Consider the following 20419-nt stretch of genomic DNA (forward strand, 5'->3'; position numbering starts at 1 on the left):
TATATATATATATATATATATATATATATATATATATATATATATCTATATATATATATATATATAAGTGAAGACCTCATTAAGAAGTCAAGATCATATAACAAAAATAATAATGAAATGAGACTAAAATTAAAACAAAGTAATCAAAAGGGAGGGATTTATTTATTTATCTATATATTTTAAGGTGAGAAAATGGATCAAAAGAAAATTAACATTAAATGCAAATTCCTATATAGAAACAAAAAAAATCATAAATAGAAACATCAAACCTAAAACCAAAATAATCCACAACCAAAAACAGACTACGAGGACAATATTCCAACCATCATATCTATTTAAATTATTGGTTTTTTTTTTTTAATTTCCATGTTCTCTGTGACATCAAGAATGGCAGGACCGACTTGTTTGCTTTAGCAAAAAATTCAGAAAAATCAAGGCATCACATCTTCATTGAAAAAGCCCATTTTTCTATTTATGATTTTTTTTATTTTTTATATAAGTATCTTCATTTCATGTTAATTTTCTTTCCATCTATTTTCTCACCTTAAAATATATAAATAGAGAAATAAATCTCTCCCTTTTGATTCGTTGTTTTAGTCTCATTTAATTATTATTTTTGTTGTAGGATATTGACTCATTAATGAGGTCTTGACTCCTATATATATACTTTGTTCCATATCTTTAGTTGGGTTGGATGTTTGTCCCTTATTATTGTTTATGTTTTTCATTGTTTGTTTATATATATACGATTATTATTGATAATGATGATGATGGTGATAATGGTTAAATTCACATTTTTTGATAATGTATTATAAATTATAATATTATTGTTCTTAAACTAGTCATTATAGGAATGTTGTTTTATCGTAATAATCATTATTAAAATATTATTTTTCATAAACTAGCATAATAATAATAATAATAATAATAATAATAATAATACCCTTTTTCTCATTCCTTTGTCTCTGTTTTAATTTTAGTCTTCTTTCATTATTATTTTTGTTTTAGGATGTTTGTTATTAATCAAGTTTTGAGTCCTATTTATTTATTTATTTATTTACTATGTTCCTGGATTTCGTTGACTTTGATTGTTTGTTTCTTATTAATGTTTACGTTTTTTGACCTTTGTTCATTATTATTATTATTATTGTTATTATTATTATTATTATTATTAAACTAGGCATTATAGGAATATTATTTGATCTTAATAATCATTATTAAAATATTATTATAAATTATAATAATATTATTATTAAACTAGTCGTTAGCAGTTATAGGAATATTATCATTATTAAAATATTAATTTTCATATATGATCTTTTGGTCTCTACATCCCCTTCTATTTAAACCTATGACATGATGTGCATCTTCATCTAGTGGTGATGATGAACATACTAGGTGGTTCGAAAAGTGTCACCATAATTTTCTGCTATGTGATTTCTACCTAAAAATCTCTTCTTAATGTTAAAGTATTATCAAATAAAAGAATTTGTTTTTTTGTTTTTTTTTTTGGTAAAAAATTAGATTATAAAAACAAATGTCATATATACTTGTATATTAAAATTTTAAAATATTTGTAATAATATTAACATCATTAATTTATTAATTCATCAAAATTATAAAGATTTAAAAAACTTTTATCTTTTTATTCTTTATTTATTTTTTATGAAAATAAAATTAGAAGACAAGCTATCCATTTCTTTGTGTTTTTTCTTAAAGTCTATACATCACTTAATAGTAATAATCATAATGGTTGTCATCATCACTATTCATATAATTAGTATAATATTGAAATAGATAAAGGGAAGATTGATGTGAATTGAGGATGCACATGTAAGTTGAGTTGATAAATAGTTTTGTTATTTTCACTTGTATAGGATTGCAAATTAATAACTAAACATCTCATTTGTGGTTATTGGAGCACTTGACCAATTATCATTGAAGATCCCATCCTTAGTTACCTTTAATGAACTAGGACTTTAATTTGCTAGAGAAAAATGCAACCTCTTTCTTTGCTATGAGCATCTACTTAGATAAACGTTAACATGAAACTTGCTAGATTGTTATCTTTGCTCCTAGAAAAGAAGTGCTGAAGGAGATTTTTTATAGTCAATAATAGCATATATTACACCATGGAGAGTGAGGGTGTGGTCTCACATTTTCTTAATTTGGTTCATTCATCAAAATATATGCATTTTCCACTTGTGACATGTTCAAAAGGTAGTAAAGTATAACATGAGTTACTAACAAATATCATCTGTCATGATTCTTCAATACATTTACAACAAGAAGCATGTCGTTAGAGGGTGAATGTGGCCTCTATTCTTCCCTAAGTCAAATGACTAAATGCTTGGAACCACTCAAAACAACTCACTAACTTAACATTGCATTACATGACATCTTATTTCATTTCTCTTTTTATGTTTTGGACAACATTTTACTATACATATACCAGGAATTTATAACTGAGAGAAAATTCAAAATTGAAATATCTCAATATTATCCAAATACTTCCTCATTCAAATAAAAAATAATTCTATTTAAAAATAATATTTACTCTAATCAAAAGTTCAATTTTTTTACATTTTAAATTTACATATGAAGAAAAATAATTAAATAACAATCACAATTAACTAATAATAAACCATTTCATTAATTAATATATTAAATTAAACTAAAATAATAGACACTTTTTATTTTTTAGATATATAATTGAAATTAATCAATCCCAATTAAAATAAATAAAATGTAATTCAATTCCATATTTCAATTATTTTAGGTTAGTTATCTAAAAAATCTTGGATAAAAAAGGATTGGGTGCCATTCCTACATATTAAGTCACTTATTTGTGTTATATATATATATATATATATATATATATATATATATATATAATTTAGCTATATTTAAATTAAATTAAATTTATAATAAATTAAGAAAACACTAACTATATAGCTTAACTTAATTTAGCTTTTTTTAATTGTAAAGCACTTATCCCTGGAAAAATTAATTAGTTATAACGACATCTCATTCGTAAAATTGGTTATTTAAAACGTCATGTCATTCGTGTGTGTATGTGTGTGTGTGTGTGTGTATATATATATATATATATATATATATATATATATATATATATATATATATATATATTTATTTATTTATTTTTTTTTTTATTATGCTGCTTTTGCATTAATGACATCGTATTATACCTGCCAAAGTTGTTATATTGTTATATTTTAATAGTGTTTAAAAAAAATGAGTGTTGGATTGGATATTATATTCGAGGTCTTATTGCAGGTAAGGAGGCAATATCATATGTTTTTAATGTATAAGTTTAGATTTGCAAACCTTACAATATTATAAGTTTATAATGTATTAGTTTGGATGTGCAAACCTTAATTTGGAATTTTATATTAATTCCTCCCAAAATTACACCTACCATTGCCACTTACATCCGCGACCACCACTTACACCTACCACCATTGCTCATGAGGCATAAAAAAAGGTATAAGAATCTAAGTTACAGATTTTCATGAAGTATAGACAAAGCTACATGGAAGTTCATGAGGCATAGACAAAGCTACATGCAAGTTTTAGGTTTTCAATTTTTTTTCAATTTCGACAAACCTATGTTGGAGGTCTAACTTTGTGCCCATCTTATCCATATACCTATGAGTAGGGCATTACATCCTCCATACATGTGTGTTGAATTTTCTCTCACTATTTTTGTGTATTGATAATTTAATTTATAATGATGTAAATTATAAGACAAGTTTGGTATCTTATTGATGGGTATACCTTATTGATGAGTATACCTACCTCATCTTATGATTGATGGGTATACCTATGCCATACCTATAGAATGAGGTTGTGGGATCGTGCTACCCAGTACAACAAGCTATATTGGGTACATTGTCAAGGGAAAATTTTTGGTAGAGATGAAGAAAAGCTCAAAATTTGTTGGGTTCAATGTAACTTCCATTGGTGTTGTTCATTTTCAATCCTTTATACTTTCATTTGTTGTCCAATATTTTCATGAGTACTTTATTTTCCTAGAAATCAATGACGTGAGAAACTATATATTGTGTTTCATACAAGTGCATTATCATGATGATGAAACATAAAAACTAGTACATGTGGTGTTCTTGTGGTTGGGATGAAAGGTGAGGATTGAAAAGGTCTCTTAGCAGTGTGTTATTGTATTGAACTAGTTCTTTTGTCACTGACACCCTATATAATTGTGTTTTATGACTTATGCATACTTTTCACTTCATTTGTAATTGTTATCATTAGGTGTTTCTCTCTTGACTTCAAATATTAACCTTGTAATCTTCATGCCACTGATTGAAATTTTGTCAACAACGAATTGCTACAAATCAAAACACTTGAAATCACCAAAAAAATGGCCTTTGGGTAATGTACTGAAGTTCCTTCTTTATTTAAGTCATTTTATGCATGTTTAGGCTTAATTTAGCTCTAATTTTCAAAGGAAAATAACGTTTGTTGGACAACTCAGAAGGCTAGGTTATTTTATATTGATGGCTTTTTCTTTATAGTCTCGCTTGAGATGATTCAACTTGTGGTTAAACATGGAGCTTAGAAAGGGAAGGTAAACTGTATTGTAATCACTTAGGTATCTGGAACTAGAGGCGTTATTTTGTTATTGGTTATTTTATGAACTAATAATGTCCATACCAAATGTTCTGTATTGTATCCAAGTCTTATTTTGAACTTTTCTCCCAAATTAAATTTTTAGAGATTCAGAGTTTTTTTACAAGTCCAAATCAAAGAAGGATTAGAATTCTCCTTTGAAATTATAATCTCATCATAATTTAAACCCTTAAATAAGTGACATGGTTAGTAAGTTGTTGGCTAAAAGTTGGTTGATGTTATAATTTCATGAACTCCAGAACTGGCTGAACTTATTCAAAGGGAATACTGAACACCTTCATGCCAAGTAATTATACTTTTCCTTTGGCGTAAAACCAAGTATATCAAAGCTATCTTTACCAATGTAATGGATTAATATCTTCCTATTTTCAATTCTTGTAACTAAGGTTTACCCCTTGATTTCCACAAAACCATTTTGGATGGAAGTGTAGGGGTAGACATTACTTACATTTTTATGGTTTTGAATACAATAAACAAAAGAACATGTTTTTAAAATCTTCTTTCCCTCTTAGAAAATTGTTTAAACAATGAGATTATGCTTATTATCTTTTAGGATGGTTGAACCTTGGGGTCCCCTATCTGTTATTGGGAAATCTAGTGTCTATGCAGAGCTGCTAGTCCCACTAAGACTGGTAGCTATCTTAGAAACAAACAAACTAAAACTACTTTCGTTTTCCTTTATGAGAATTAGATAAGAGGGGAACAAAGGAGACCAACCTCTGTCTTGCGCTTGGTTCCTTGCTTGATTCCTCCCCCTTCTGATAGATCTTTGCCACTCGCTTCCTTTTCTACCCAGCTTCAAAGAGCACCTATGGAATCAAAGCAGCATAACACTATCCAAGAACAGAGATCTGCTATCTCAAACAATATAGGACCAGATATATATTGACCACACAAATGCATATATCATCAATCATACAAGAATGTGGAGGAAAACTTGAATAACTTTATTAATATCAAGAATAGCAAAGAGGATTACAACCAATTGTTCTGACCCAGCGTCATCCTCACAGCAAGAAAGCCCTTCTTCACCTCATGAAAAACTTAGATCACCCAACACTATGATGTTACACCAAGAAACCAGCAGCACTTCCTTACAAGATACAAAATTCCGGCCTCTGGATCTCTGGGATGAGGGATCCATATATAGATGATTGCAGGGAGGTGAGTCAGCTTTTGAGATTTGATTAGTGTCCTCTCTCTGATAGTTCTTGATTCAACTTGGAGATTGATGATCTCTTACTCATCCCTGGGCGAATTCAGAGAGGAAAGGGTCATAGGAGAAGTTTCTGGAAGATTCCATGTCGAACCACCTTGGAAACTGCCTTTGCCATTTGTCCACTCTCGCTCATCGCACCTTGCAGAAGAGCTATCCAGTATGCATCGCACCTTTTACTCTGGGCAGGTGGGATGCATCGCACCTTCTGCATTGGGCAGTCTGTATGGTCCAGATTTGACCAGTTCTGAGCCGTTTTCTGTGGAGAACTTCTGGGAGATGATGTAATCAGTTGACCTTGTTCCTTTAGGGTGTGAAACAACACTTTTAGGGAGTTAGGGGCCCTTGGTTTATGGACATATAAGATTGGGTTTGCAATGCCCAAAAATTTCTAAAATAGTTGCCCCCTAAAACATGAGGTCGTTAATCTTTTGATGTCAGGTGAAATGCTTTATCATGAGGATCTGAGGTTTTTTTCGAGCTGGAAGGCGACCTGTAATAAGATACAATACAATACATTATCTTCATAATATTTTCATGATTTAGCTAAGGCGGGCATTCCCATGCTCAGCTTTATAAATTCATTTTCATGTACATAAGACAGACAATCGTCTGTGTGCAGACTGATGATTCTGGTAGAGCCATCATCCCTTAGATTGGATGATTATCTGTGCAGCAATGATGTACATTTGATGTCTTTATTTTCCTGAATATATATCGTAGCTCGGATGGATGAAACTAGATCCGGGGTCTTCAATATCGTTCGATCTTCACTCAAAGTACAAGTCGATCCATGTGAGAGATGTTTTGGAGTCGAACATGGAAAGACATCGCCTGATTACCAGCCAGTGATGTAAGCTATTAACAAGCGCGAGAGGAACCACCGATAATGATGATGACCCTCAAGGTACGACAGTACAATTCACGTGGTGTGAAAAAGGGACTTGGTGTCGAACACCACCAAAATCTTTCGGTCGAAGGCTATTGATGTAAACCTGTCGCCGAAAGTGAGAAACCTACAATTGAGGCATGCAAGCTTCAAAGTACTGAAAGGGTTGTTCCTAGATCAACTTCCTGGATAATGGGCTGATGTCGACAAGAAGCGATCCGTCGTAGGAGGGCCTTAATGAATCCCACATCTAAGACACGGAACGGAGCAAATGATTTTAATGGAGGTGAAAATGATCTGATGATATAAGGTTCAGGGTGGCAGTCATGAAAGAATGGAGCGCGAATGTATTGTAGTGGATGAGACACAAATGAATTCTCTGAGCGACTTCTCTTGAACATACCGGAAACACTGACATGATGGATTGGTAGCATTAACCCCAAATGTGGATGGTGTGATGGAACATTGGTGACATGACCAGTGAACAGAACAACCCAACCTGACTCAGATGCGGAGTGAAAGTGTCATGTTCAGGAGTGACTTGCTACCAATAAAGTTTCTTCAAGTTTTCTTCCCAATTTTTCCCCAGTCATTGCTGACCAGTACCTCTTTATTTTTGTCAAGCTTGAGGAGGATAACATATGCTTGTTCTATAATTTTCCCTTCGGGCAAACCCATCGCTATGTTTTCACGAGCTTAGCGATAATAAAACTCATTCTTGTTTGTATCAACAAGTTTGTCGCTATTTGGTTTTAACGAGTTTAACAACAAAGATAACTCGGTCCTTTTCAATTTTAGAGAGTCTGAAAGGGATGTAAAGGAAACTCCAATAATCCTTTTTCGTCTTATAATCCCTTAAGTCCGAAAAAGTATAAAATAATACAGAAGGGATGAATTTTCGGTAATTTTAATGAGCCGAACAAAACAAGCGCTCGATGTTTTTGTGTAATAATCCCTCAGGTCTAAAAAGATTAAAATCTAGAGGAGGGATATCACTTCTGGTCACTTTAACGAGTTGGAGAGGCTAATTTCTCGGCAATCTTTTCATATTTTACGAGTCAGATGAAAAGAGCTTAAAGGAGACTTGTTTTTCGAGGAACGAGTGATAAATTCGAGTAGCGGTTGATTCCAGGTAAGGTTTGGAATTTTCCAATCACGGCAGTGTCACAAGGATGGCTAAAAGGATCACTCTTCGCAGCTGTTCCTAAAAATGGGTAAACAATCAAATGGAGGCGAATGATCGGCCAAAACAGAGTGGAGGTGATGATGAGAACATGACCAAGGCTCAAAGTTTGATGATAATGCATTCACGATGGTTATTTACTGGAAATTGGTTCATTTTTTAATGAATGAGCTTAAACTATGGGGGAAACATTTGCTCATTTCTTATGTTTAATTTTTAATGAGCTTGAACTTCACCTAAAAACTACTCGATCCAGTCGTGTAATAAGGATGTCTCATCTAAGATGCCATTTTTTATGGAGCTTGCACCTTACAAAGCTTTGCCCCACATCCTTCCTTTATGCAAGTTAGGAAACGACCAATCGTACGAGTTTAAAGGGTTGGAGGACGTACAAATTTAAAAAATAAATGGTCGCTCTTTGCTTACATGCTAAAAGGTTTGCATGCCCCTAGGTATAACGAAAAATTTCCTGGTTACCAAAGATTGTCCCATCCGCACTGTAGACAAAACACTTCCTCGGCGATGTCTACCGAAATAGACAAAGGTGAGTGGCGCAACTTGCCTCCACTCACATAGCTTTGACAGAGGAATCGTATTCCAGTTTAATCTCATAAACCAGTCATATATCCTTCGTAGAAACCCACCCTATGCCCAAGGTTTTCTTTCCGAAACAGACTAGGGTGCATGCCCCCTGGGTTTCACTCATGTCCTCCCGAATCACTCGCGCTCATCAGGTGGACAGACTTGGGATTGATGAGACATTCCTTGCGTGAAAAGACCATTCAGGGATGGTATCTAACTATTTTCTATGTGTGAGCCGGGGAACGAAAGCTGGTCTACTAGCTTGACCACTCTTCCTTCATGCGGAAAACACATTACTCTAAAGAGCGAGGAGACAATGGCTCCCATGCAATAAATATAGTCACGTCCAAAGAGTAGATTATAATCTAGGGGTTCTTGGACTACCATTATGTTCATGTGAATGATTTTCCTTCTCAATGTTATCGGCACATTGGGAAGGATCCCTAATGGTCGACTGGTTCCTTTGTGAAAGCCTGTTAGATTTCTCATCTCAGGCAAAAGCAATGGTGAACCAAGCGCTTTCCAAGCAGTTGAGGAAAGGATACTCACATAAGCCCCTTCATCTATGATGGTACCAGCCATGACCATTCTGTATATTTGTGCAATGGTTCGAAATGGTACACTAGTTGGTAAACGGTGTCTACCTAGTAGATTCCAATCAAAGGAAACAACTAGGTTGCTTGGAGGTGGGACTGAATAGACGGCCGGATATGACCCTAACGAACTTCCTTCCTGCGGTAAAGGAATGGGTAGACTGCCCCCATGTTCATCGGAGTCTGTATTTATGAAGAGAATTTGAACGGTGTCGTTCTTGTTCTCTCCGACGATTGTATCATCTGAAGATGGACCTTCTGAAGGCAAGACCAGGTCAACTGCCGCCTCGACCTTTTGAATTTCTTCTGGTGTGGATTTAGATGGTTTATCTTCAATGATAGATGCTTCGACCAACCAAAATGGCGTGTCAGTCGGATTTTCAACTAGTGATGGACTTGGCAAGGGTTTCTTATATCTAGGAGGAAGCCGTAACGGTGAAACCGGATGGTCGTCCAAAACTCTTTTAGCCTCGTCTAGGAAGGGACAACAGTGGATGGTGTGATCACCTTCACACAGTTTACAAGGGAATTTACTTTTCCTTTTCTGTCCCGACACTTCGCTTTCATTAGTTGACGGTGTACTTTCAACATGATCATCAGAGGTTGCTGACACCGGATTGTGCAAACAAGGAGACCAGTCCCTTAAGATCTGAGGGATGCAAGGAAAATCTCGATGATAGTGATCTCCTTTGCAAATGACACATGGATATTTAGGCTTTGATAGTGCAGTGTGTGGATTTTCACTAGATGATGCTTGGTTGCCCCTTTTTGCCTTTGGCTCCTTCTTCTTCTTCTCATTCTTCTCCTTCCCCTTCTTCTCCTTCTTAGTTACTTGACTTTTGGCTTTACCAGCTCCATCAAGCGAAGAGGAAGGAAGAGAGAGAGAATCGGATGAAGTAGAAGGTTGGGGGGTAACTCTGGTATCATCTAGTTGCTGACTTAATTTCTCAAGAATCACGGTGTTCTGAATGATAGAGGTCAAGAAGAGCCATACGGGCAGGCCAATTTTCAATCCTGGAAGCGACAATGTGGCCATATGGGGTGCACCAACATCTCCCCAAGAGGAGAAAGGACTAGGATTTCCTCCAAGGGGAAATCCTTGGTTGGTGGACTCCATTTTTCTCAAGCTAAGACCAACGTAGGAAAGGTGACGTTTATTCCGATTAAAATAAATTTTATACACTTTGACACAACTTGTTTTTTCAATTTTTAAGAGTCGAGAAAAAACAAAAGATGACTCTAGTTGCCATCGATTTTTAATGAGCTTGAAGTGACAAGTGCTCAGATGGACCTTTTCCTTTAAGGAGTCTTAAAAGGAACGAAAGAGACTACTCTGGAAGTCTAGATAGAGGGATTTCCAAACCAATCGCAAAATTGCAGAATACATTTTACGGTACGGCAGTCAATCTTCCCGAATGCTATGTTCAATGCATTGCGATCAATAGGGCGACAGACACAGCTTCCTATGGATAAAGGATATAGCCTATTGTGGTCTCCCAATATATACTCGACGGTACGTGGGAGCACAAGTCCGTACTGGCACTTGTCGTCTCAAAGTGGAGGAATCACCCAACCAACAATGAAAACAATAGTTACCAGGCTTTACGACGCCGGAATATGTCTCTAGCCTAGACTTCTAAATGTTGTGCGTTAGGTTCCAAAGCATTTTTAGATACATTAAATTTATTTTACAGTTGATCTTGTTTAAGAAATTTTCCTTTCAGTTTCACCGCATGATGTAGATATACAATTACTAAAATGCAATCTTAGATGATAAACAATCGTTTAATCTTCTTTTTGCAATGAAAATCCTAGCTACTAAGGAAAGAGAGATGATATTCTTTCAACATAGAGCAGAGAGCACACACTATATGCACTATCCTAAATCAAACCAAAAAACAGTCTAAATGTGAATGCAAATGCATGTATTTGTTTTCAGCCTTCTTAATGTGTGAATGATAAAAAGAATGCTAAGCGCAAATCTGAATTATTTTTCAAAGCAACATTACTAAAAAGCTTCTTTTCAAGACAAAATGAAGACAATGACGACACTTTGCAATTTGGAATTGAAAACTTGCTTTCAACACTTGAAAAACTACTAATTCAAATCAAATACAAGAGTAACAGTGTAATCGACTATCAAGAACAATCAGATTCTCTTCTATGACTAAAAACGACACTTGCAACACTTCCAGATCAAGAAACGATAGTTCAATTACGCTACTTCTTTGTAAAAGAGAATTGAAAATGGCTCACAATACATAAAAACATTTACAGTTCTTTGCACAATGGAGGCAGAATAATGGCAAGGAAGGCGGTTTCCACAGAGGTATACTGACTACAGACAGCAAAACTCCTGAATAGAGCTGAAAAGAGTGAAGAAACCAAAGTCTGGAGGCAAAATTAGCCTTCTTTGACCATCGCACTTGTTACACAGGGATTCCAGTATGCATCCCACCTGCAGCACACGGGAAGTGCGATGCATACTGATATCCTTGAAGAGAGGGTTCGATGGTACAATGCGAGACTTTTGATCCAGTTCTTGATCACAGTTTGCAGCACAGTTCAGGGATTTAGGCCGAGCAAGTGATAATCAGTAAATAAATCACAGGGGTAGTTCTAAGGAGGTTACTAGAGCAACCACAAGGGCAATTAGGATGTTTACAAATCAATTTTTCAATTTATAAACAAAACCCGGAGATAGACTAAAGCAGCATTGATCTACTTTGCATTTGCATAGAAAATGTAGTTCGAAGGCTAGTTGGCTTGACTTCAGGCTCCATCTGTAAGTTTATAAAACAAACAAGTATAGAAAAGCAAACAAGCTATTCGCTCCCCAGTGGAGTCGCCATTTTGTTATCAGGAAATCTAGTGTCTATGTAGAGCTACTAGTCCCACTAAGACTGGTAGCTATCTTAGAAACAAACAAACTAAAACTACTTTCGTTTTTCTTTATGAGAATTAGATAAGAGGGGAACAAAGGAGACCAAACTCTGTCTTGTGCTTGGTTCCTTGCTTGATTCTTCCCCCTTCTGATAGATCTTTGCCACTCGCTTCCTTGTCTACCCAGCTTCAAAGATCACCTGTGGAATCAAAGCAGCATAACACTATCCAAGAACAGAGATCTACTATCACAAACAATATAGGACCAGATATATATTGACCACACAAATTCATATATCATCAATCATACAAGAATGTGGAGGAAAAATTGAATAGCTTTATTAATATCAAGAATAGCAAAGAGGATTACAACCAATTGTTCTGACCCAGCATCATCCTCTCAGCAAGAAAGCCCTTCTTCACCTCATGAAAAGCTTAGATCACCCAACACTATGATGTTACACCAAGAAACCAGCAGCACTTCCTTACAAGATACAAAATTCGAGCCTCTGGATCTCTGGGATGAGGGATCCATATATAGATGATTGCAGGGAGGTCAGTCAGCTTCTGAGATTTGATTAGTGTCCTCTCTCTGATAGTTCTTGATTCCACTTGGAGATTGATGATCTCTTACTCATCCTTGGGCAAATTTAGAGAGGAAATTGTCATAGGAGAAGTTTCTGGAAGATTCCATGTTGAACCACCTTGCAAACTGTCTCTGCCATTTTTCCACTCTCGCTCATCGCACCCTGCAGAATAGCTACCCAGTATGTATCACACCTTTTACTCTGGGCAGGTGGGATGCATCGCACCTTTTTCGTTGGGCAGTCTGTATGGTCCATATTTGACCAGTTGTGAGCAATTTTCTGTGGAGAACTTCTGGGAGATGATGTAATCAACTGACCTTGTTCGTTTAGGGTGTGAAACAACAATTTTAGGGACTTAGGAGCCCTTGGTTTATGGACATATAATATTGGGGTTGCAGTGCCCAAAAATGTCTAAAACACTATCGTTAAGCTTCTCAACTCAGTCAAGCCTATACTAAGGCTCAACTCTACCCCCATCATATCCATATACCTATCAACAGGGCATTACATATCCTCCATACAAGTGTGTTCATTTCTCTCTTACATTTTTTGTTTACAAATAATTTCATGTATAGTGATGTAAATTAGGTTGTTACTAAACCTCTCACGTTATTCTTTAACATGGTATGGAAAGTATACAACCTATGTACCATGCATTCCTTACCATCAGGTGTAGATCTATTCTCAGAAAACAATTTTTTACCCCAAGTCCATGATTCAATTTGGAAAATTTTGGTTCTTTATGCCAACATTATACTGTCGGGTACTGTTAATAAATATTTTTTTGAACATATTATTATGAATTTTCACCTTTAACTTTGTGGAATATATGTGATCCTTATCTTGCACTACAACTTCCTCAGATATATGGTGCATATGAAAATGTTAGTCCTCCCATATGTACTTACACTCATATGGGCCAATATTTCCAAGGCAGACATGCATTTCCCACGCATCTGGAGTTTAGGGACATCATCTTGTGCATTTTCATGGGCTTGGAGGTGGTGCCATGACATATATGCCTCACTAGTATGTTGCAGTTATACCATTTATAGAGGCTAATTCCTCTAGTTGGTATGATTACCATGCATGCTATTTGATTTAATAATTTTATCCTACATTCTTTCAATAGAAGATAAGAATAACAAGTGATGGTTGTACCTTCTACAACACCTACTCTAGGTCCACCACATCAACAACTGGGATTGGGAGGGCATACACAACCTTAGCAGAATTCACATGAGTTGATCATGGCTCAAAACATCCATCTGGTTGATAGGATCATCTCAATACTGGGAACAACTCTATGCTAAATGGAATGCATATTTGGAATCACAAGGGAAGATTTTTTTTGGGTACCTACTAAGAGCTTTTTGGAATTTAAACATGTCATTTTAAACAAGGTCATTTCCTTAAATGAATTTTCAGTGGGATTCTTGGAGGAACATTTTATGTAGAGTGTTTTCGGAAGATTCATCTTATATTCATTTGAATGCACCTTTATAGTTAAAAAAATTATTCATTTTTAGGAAACATTTTTGACAGGGTACAAAATCCAACATTGAGCCATTTCTTTTAAGAAGCCCATCTATTCTTGCATTGAAATAGGTTGACAAAAAATTCATTACAATTTCTTTATGGATCATAAACTTCCAATATTCCTTCGAGGAGAAGAAAACTAGAGTTGGTACTTCAATAACAAGATTCAGAGCTCTATTTGCATGTTGTTGGTTCCCCACTATAAAAGTGATGACTATATTCATAGCATGTCACATCGTACCAAACATTAATTTGACCATTGCATTGAAAAGGAAAGAAATCAAAATCAAACCTATAAAATTAGATAATCTAGACTTATTTTTTTATTTTTTAACTGCCTAACTTAAGGCATGTAATAGAAGAGGAACTTGGGCAACTAGGGGAGATATCATACTTTCATTTCCCATTATAATTGAAGGTTGTGGACAAGTGCTCATTTCCCCTTATTCTCAAGTTCCTATAGTGGTCAGGGGTGAGTAGGGATTCATTTGAATATTAAAAATTACTACATAAAAATATAATCTATGAAAACTTGAGAAGGGAAATGCATTGGTTAATTTATTTCATTATATTCTTGTACCACTACAACTCCTTTAGTAAAATTTTTTACTATTTTATAGGAAAAGAATATATGGATCCATCCCTCGACAAATATTATGCATCTTGAGTGAAGATAAATGCAATCTTGAGTATAAAAAGACCATAATAGAGATAGATATTGGTAGCTTTCCAACATTTGACACACATTATTAGGTGAATGTAAAGAAGAATAGAGGTATGTTTCAATCTAATGTTTTAGTCTGATGTTGCACTAGTAATTGACATGGAAGCAAAAGCATCTTTCAACAAAGAACTACAGGGCCCGTCACTCTTCTTAGATTTTGGAGGTCGATGGAAAAAATAGGAAGAATCAGTGTGCTAAGAAAATCCAAGGACGATGTGTTTTTTTAAGCGAACTTGGCCTTCATTTTCATTACATTTATTGGCATTCATGTTCTTCTTGTTAAACATAAATATAAGGCAGAGGAGTCTTCCTTAAGACTCAGTTGTGGAGATCAAATCAGAGTTGACTTGCATAACTAACATGGAGCTAAAAACTTAGAAATTTAACTCATAACATAACCGAGAAAAACAAAGTAAAATTGGGAGAAACACAATAAAACTTTGGACTATAATTACAATACATGAAATACATTCATACTGAGGTTGTGGCTCCTTCACCAATTAAAACAAACATTCTCATTGTGATTTACTTGCTAAAACGCCTTAATTTTTTTTTTTACTCTCCCACCAAAATCTTCTCCACAATTTTGTCACCCTGACCTCTCACTTACATTCACCACTAAGCTAAAGACTTCTACATACATGTATATTCAAAACATGCATTTCAACACATTAATTTATGACAAAGTCAAAGTATGAAGACATAGTATGGGCTATTATACAAAATATATGATTTTATGAACTTGTATATGTTGTTGAGTACATATATCAAAATACCAGAGTTTACAATTTACCAACCCTACATTAAATGCACATTCGTTCTTAATTATGTGATGTGTTGTAGAAAGGAGAATTTGTACTCTTCCTCAGAACTTCATTTAATCTATGTCCTTCAACCTTAACAAAAATATGCAACCTGCAAACAAAAGTATACCATAAGTATGGTTGTTGTCAGTTTAGTAACTATGGTGGTTGAGATTAATTTTCCAAGACTCCCCCTTAATCACAACTACCACCATTGACAATTCCCAAACAATCTCTTAGATAAATTTTTTTTCCATGTGCCAATGGCTTTGTAAAAATGTCTACAAATTTTTGTGTAACATGCAGTGTTGCAACTCAATTTCACCTTTGTTAATAAATTATCTAATGAAATGATATTTAGCATCAATGTGCTTGGTCCTCTTGTGAAAAAAACAATTCTTTGATAGTGCAATGGCGGAATTGTTGTCGCAAAAAATAGTTGTTGTTCACTCTTATTCATGGAAAAAAATCCTCAAAATTCTTCTCATCCAAACTCCTTGACATGTTTTTGTTGTTGCATCAACATATTCAACTTCTATTTTTGACAATGACTATCAGTTTCTTCTTGGAGGCCCATGAAATGGCTCCCAAACCCAAATGAAAAACATATCCTCATTCGCTCTTTCTATCATCAACACTTTGTGCCCAGTCATTGTGAGTGTAACCAACTAGCCTAAAAATATTTGTAGCAGTGTACAAAATACCATACTCCTTTTCCTCATTGACATACCTTAAAATCCTTTTGGTTTCTTTCCAACGTGTCTCCTTAGGTGTCTCCATGAACCTTGACGCCAGGCTTACTGTGTACATTATATCATGCCTAATTTTTTTCAAATACATCAAGCTTCCCACCATACTTTTGTATAATTTCAGATTGACATTGCTATTGAAATATTATTTGCTCAACTTCACCCCCATTAGGGTTGGAGTTGGTGCAATCTTGTTGTTCTGCATATTAAACATCTCCAAAATGTTTGCTACATATTTTGCTTAGGAAATAAAAATACCATTTTCTGCTTGCTTCACTTCTATGCCCAAAAAATACCTTAACAACCCCAAGTCAATTATTTCAAACTCACATTCCATGAATTCTTTGAAATTGTCGATGAGGAAACCATCACTTCCTGTAAAAATCAAATCATCTACATATAAAACAACAATAAGAAGCTTACCATCACTCTCTTTGATGTAGAGATTAGGCTCACCATCATATTTTTTGAAGCCATTGTCCATGAGGTAAGTATCTATCCTACTATACCATGCACGTGGTGCTTGCTTGAGTCCATACAGAGCTTCTCTCAACCTATACACCTTGTCTTCTTGGCCTTCCACCTCATAACTAGGTGGTTTCACAACATATACTTCCTCTTTCAACACTCCATTCAAGAACGTTCATTTTACATCGATTTGATACACTTTCCATTTATGTTGCGAGGCAATCGACAACATTGTACACATTTTCTCCATCCTCACAACTCGTGCAAATGTCTCTGCATAATCTCTTCCATGCTACTACTTGTATCCTTTTATAAATAGCCCTGCTTTATGCCTTCAATCTTTCCTTCAATGTTGCTCTTGGTCTTATAGACCCACTTCACTCCAATGACTTTTTTTCCTCCCACAAGGTGTACTAACTCCCATGTGTCATTTTTCTATATTGCTTCTATTTCTTCATCCATTGTCACAACCCATTTTTCTTCTTTGACTGCATCTTCAAACTTGATTGGGTCATCTACATGACAAAACAATTCAAATAAGGAATTCATACCACCAATAATATCAACTTCATTTTTTTCATAAATATCAATTAAATTTCTAAATTTTTTCTTTTTATGCTTGCGGAAGATGCGCTTGACATGTCACTTGATTCTTTGCTTGAGGTAGATGACGTTGCAGAACTTTGTTGGGTGCTTGGAGTACTACTTGCTTGAGTGTGTGACATTGCCCTATTATTTATTGATGGTGTTACTTACTCACTGCTTTGTTGTGCTTGAGTAGGAGTAGGAGGAGTCACCCTTGAGGAATTACTTGGTGTGTTCAATTCCTCTTTGTCTTCTTGTGGTATACATGTTTTAAAATTGATTGCCTTCTCTAAACTTCCATGCTTCACTTCCTCTTCTATGAACTATACATCTATGTTGATTACCACCTTCTTCGTTAATGGATTGTAGAGCTTTTATGCCTTAGATTCATCACTATATCCAACAAACATGCATATCTCCCCCTTGCTATACAACTTCTTCCTTAGCTCAACTGCGACATGTGCATAAGCCACACTTCCAAACACTCTCATGTGAGTGACACTATGCTTTCTTCCACTCCACGCCTCTTGAGGTACCATATTCTTGACACTTTTGGTTGGACACCTATTAATGATATATATTGCACAAGTAATAACTTCAGCCCAATAATCATTTGGAAAATTCTTTGTCTTCAACGTACTGTTTTCCATTTCCATAGTGGTTCTATTTTCCCTTTCCGCGACACCATTTTGTTGAGGTGTATACCTTGTTGTAAATTTCTTGTGAATTCCATGCTCCCTAGAAAATCGAAGGAATTTATTTGAGATGTATTCGCCACCTCTATCAGTCATCAAGAATTTGAAGTAGTGTCCGCTTTTTTTTTCAACAAGAACTTTATATTGGCGGAAGCGCTCAAACACCTCACTTTTCTATTTTAGGAAGTAGACCCATGTATTCGTTGTATAATCATGTATGAAAGTAAAAAAATAATAGCTTCCCCCAATTGATGGTGTGTGCATTGGTCCATATAAATCTTAATGGAAAATCTCCAAGGGTCCTTTTCCGTTATTGACTTTTCTATTGGAAATGTCTGTACATCTATGTTATTTGCCCAAGATGAATCTGTCACATAGGCTATCTGGTTTTTCAATGAGTTGAAATCCATTCACCATGCCTTTCCTATGCATCAAATTCAAGCCTCTAAAATTGAGATGACAAAATCTCAAATACCATAACTAGTTTTCATCTTTAACTTTTACATAAAAGTTTACTTGTGTGACTGCTACAACTTTGATGTCATCCTCTTGTGAATTCATTGACAATTGTGCTTGTGCACCTTCTTCCTTCAAATATGGTTTTAACTTTAGGGGAAACATTCTATTGCTTGTCATCTGAACTTTTGCAATCAACTTTCTCTTTAGAGAGTTATCCAAAATTATGCACTCATCATTTTTGAAAAAGACATTGTATCCCTTTGCATGAGTTGTCCAATTCTTATGAGTTATGCATCAAACTAGTGACAAAATAGACATATGAAATGTACTTCTTCTCCCTCTTATTTTTTAGAATATTCACTCTTCCTTTTCCCATGACAGAGACTTTCTATCAGTCCCTAATGTCACTTTAGATTTCACACTTTCATCTAAATGGGAAACAATTTCTATGTTCCTTGTCATGTGGTTGTTGCAGCCTGAATCTAGAAACCATACATCCCTTTGTTTTTCTTGTGCTACATTACAAGCTGAAAACATGCTATCTTGGTTCTTATTTTCCTTTATGAAATTTTCAGTGGGTTTGTTACTTATATCATGTTGCTTCTTTCTACATTCGTTTGCATAATGACTATACTTCTTACAATAATGACATTGAACTTGAGATTTATCATACCTCTGACCTTATGCTCGATTCTTTCTTGGGCTTGACTTTGATTTTGATTGCTGCCTATTCCACTTGAGCTTTAAGGGGTGCCTCTTCCACCTTTGTGTGGGCTTCTTCCTTTTCCTCTAGAATTTTATCTTCCTCTAAGTCTACCTTGACCAAATGAAACTTATGTCTTGAAGGCATGCTTCAATGATGAATTTGTTTCTCTATTCAGTCCACGTTCATGAGAAATCAGTGATGCATGAAGCTCATCCACATAAAATTGTGAGAGATCCTCTATCTCTTTTATGGCCACAACAATTTCATCAAATCTTGGTGGAATACATCTCAAAATTTTGTCAACTATTATCTGACCATGATACCTGATTTGACTAACGAGTCCAATTACTTGTGTAAAAAATGAGTCTACATTTTCATAGTCTTTCATATGAATCGTCTCAAAATATCTCCTTAGCATTTGTAGTTTTCACGTTTCACTTTTGCCATGCCTTGGTACGCTATTCGGAGGGTATCCCATGCTTTCTTGGATTTGTTATTGCTGCAATCCTTGGGAAAATGCTTTCATCAACTCCTTGAAAAATATAGAAGAGGTCTTTCGAATCCTTATTCCTTTTGTCCCTAAACAAATCCTTTTCTTCTTGTGGCAAGGCATTGTATGGTGCTGCATGTGATTGTTCTTGGAGCACATTTTCCACCAAATCCCAAATACATTAGGAAGAAAACAGAGCCTTCATTGTCATAGCCCACTAGTCATAATTTTTACCATTAAACTGAGGTATTTGAGGATTAGTCAAGTTTGTGGTTGATACTACCATTTTATCTGTTAAAAAAAATCTCCCTGTTAGTGAGTAAGCTCCATATAATTGGGAGAAACACAATAAAGCTTTGGATTATAATTCTAATACATGAAATACATTTATATGGAGGTTGTGGGTCCTTCACAACTAAAACAAACATTCTTACTCCGATTTACTCTTCACCATGAGTTGAAGAGTAACTTTTTATAAAACCTTGTAACAAATTGTTTCACAGGCCCACCAAAATTTGCTCCACAAGTTTCTCACTTTTACATCTCATGTTACATTTTCCATTAATATAAAGACTTCTACATACATGTATATTCAAA

Source organism: Pinus tabuliformis, chromosome Q (assembly GCF_031772625.1).
Source record: "Pinus tabuliformis cultivar Carrire ecotype Pingquan chromosome Q, CPIR1, whole genome shotgun sequence".
Lineage (NCBI taxonomy): Eukaryota > Viridiplantae > Streptophyta > Pinopsida > Pinales > Pinaceae > Pinus > Pinus tabuliformis.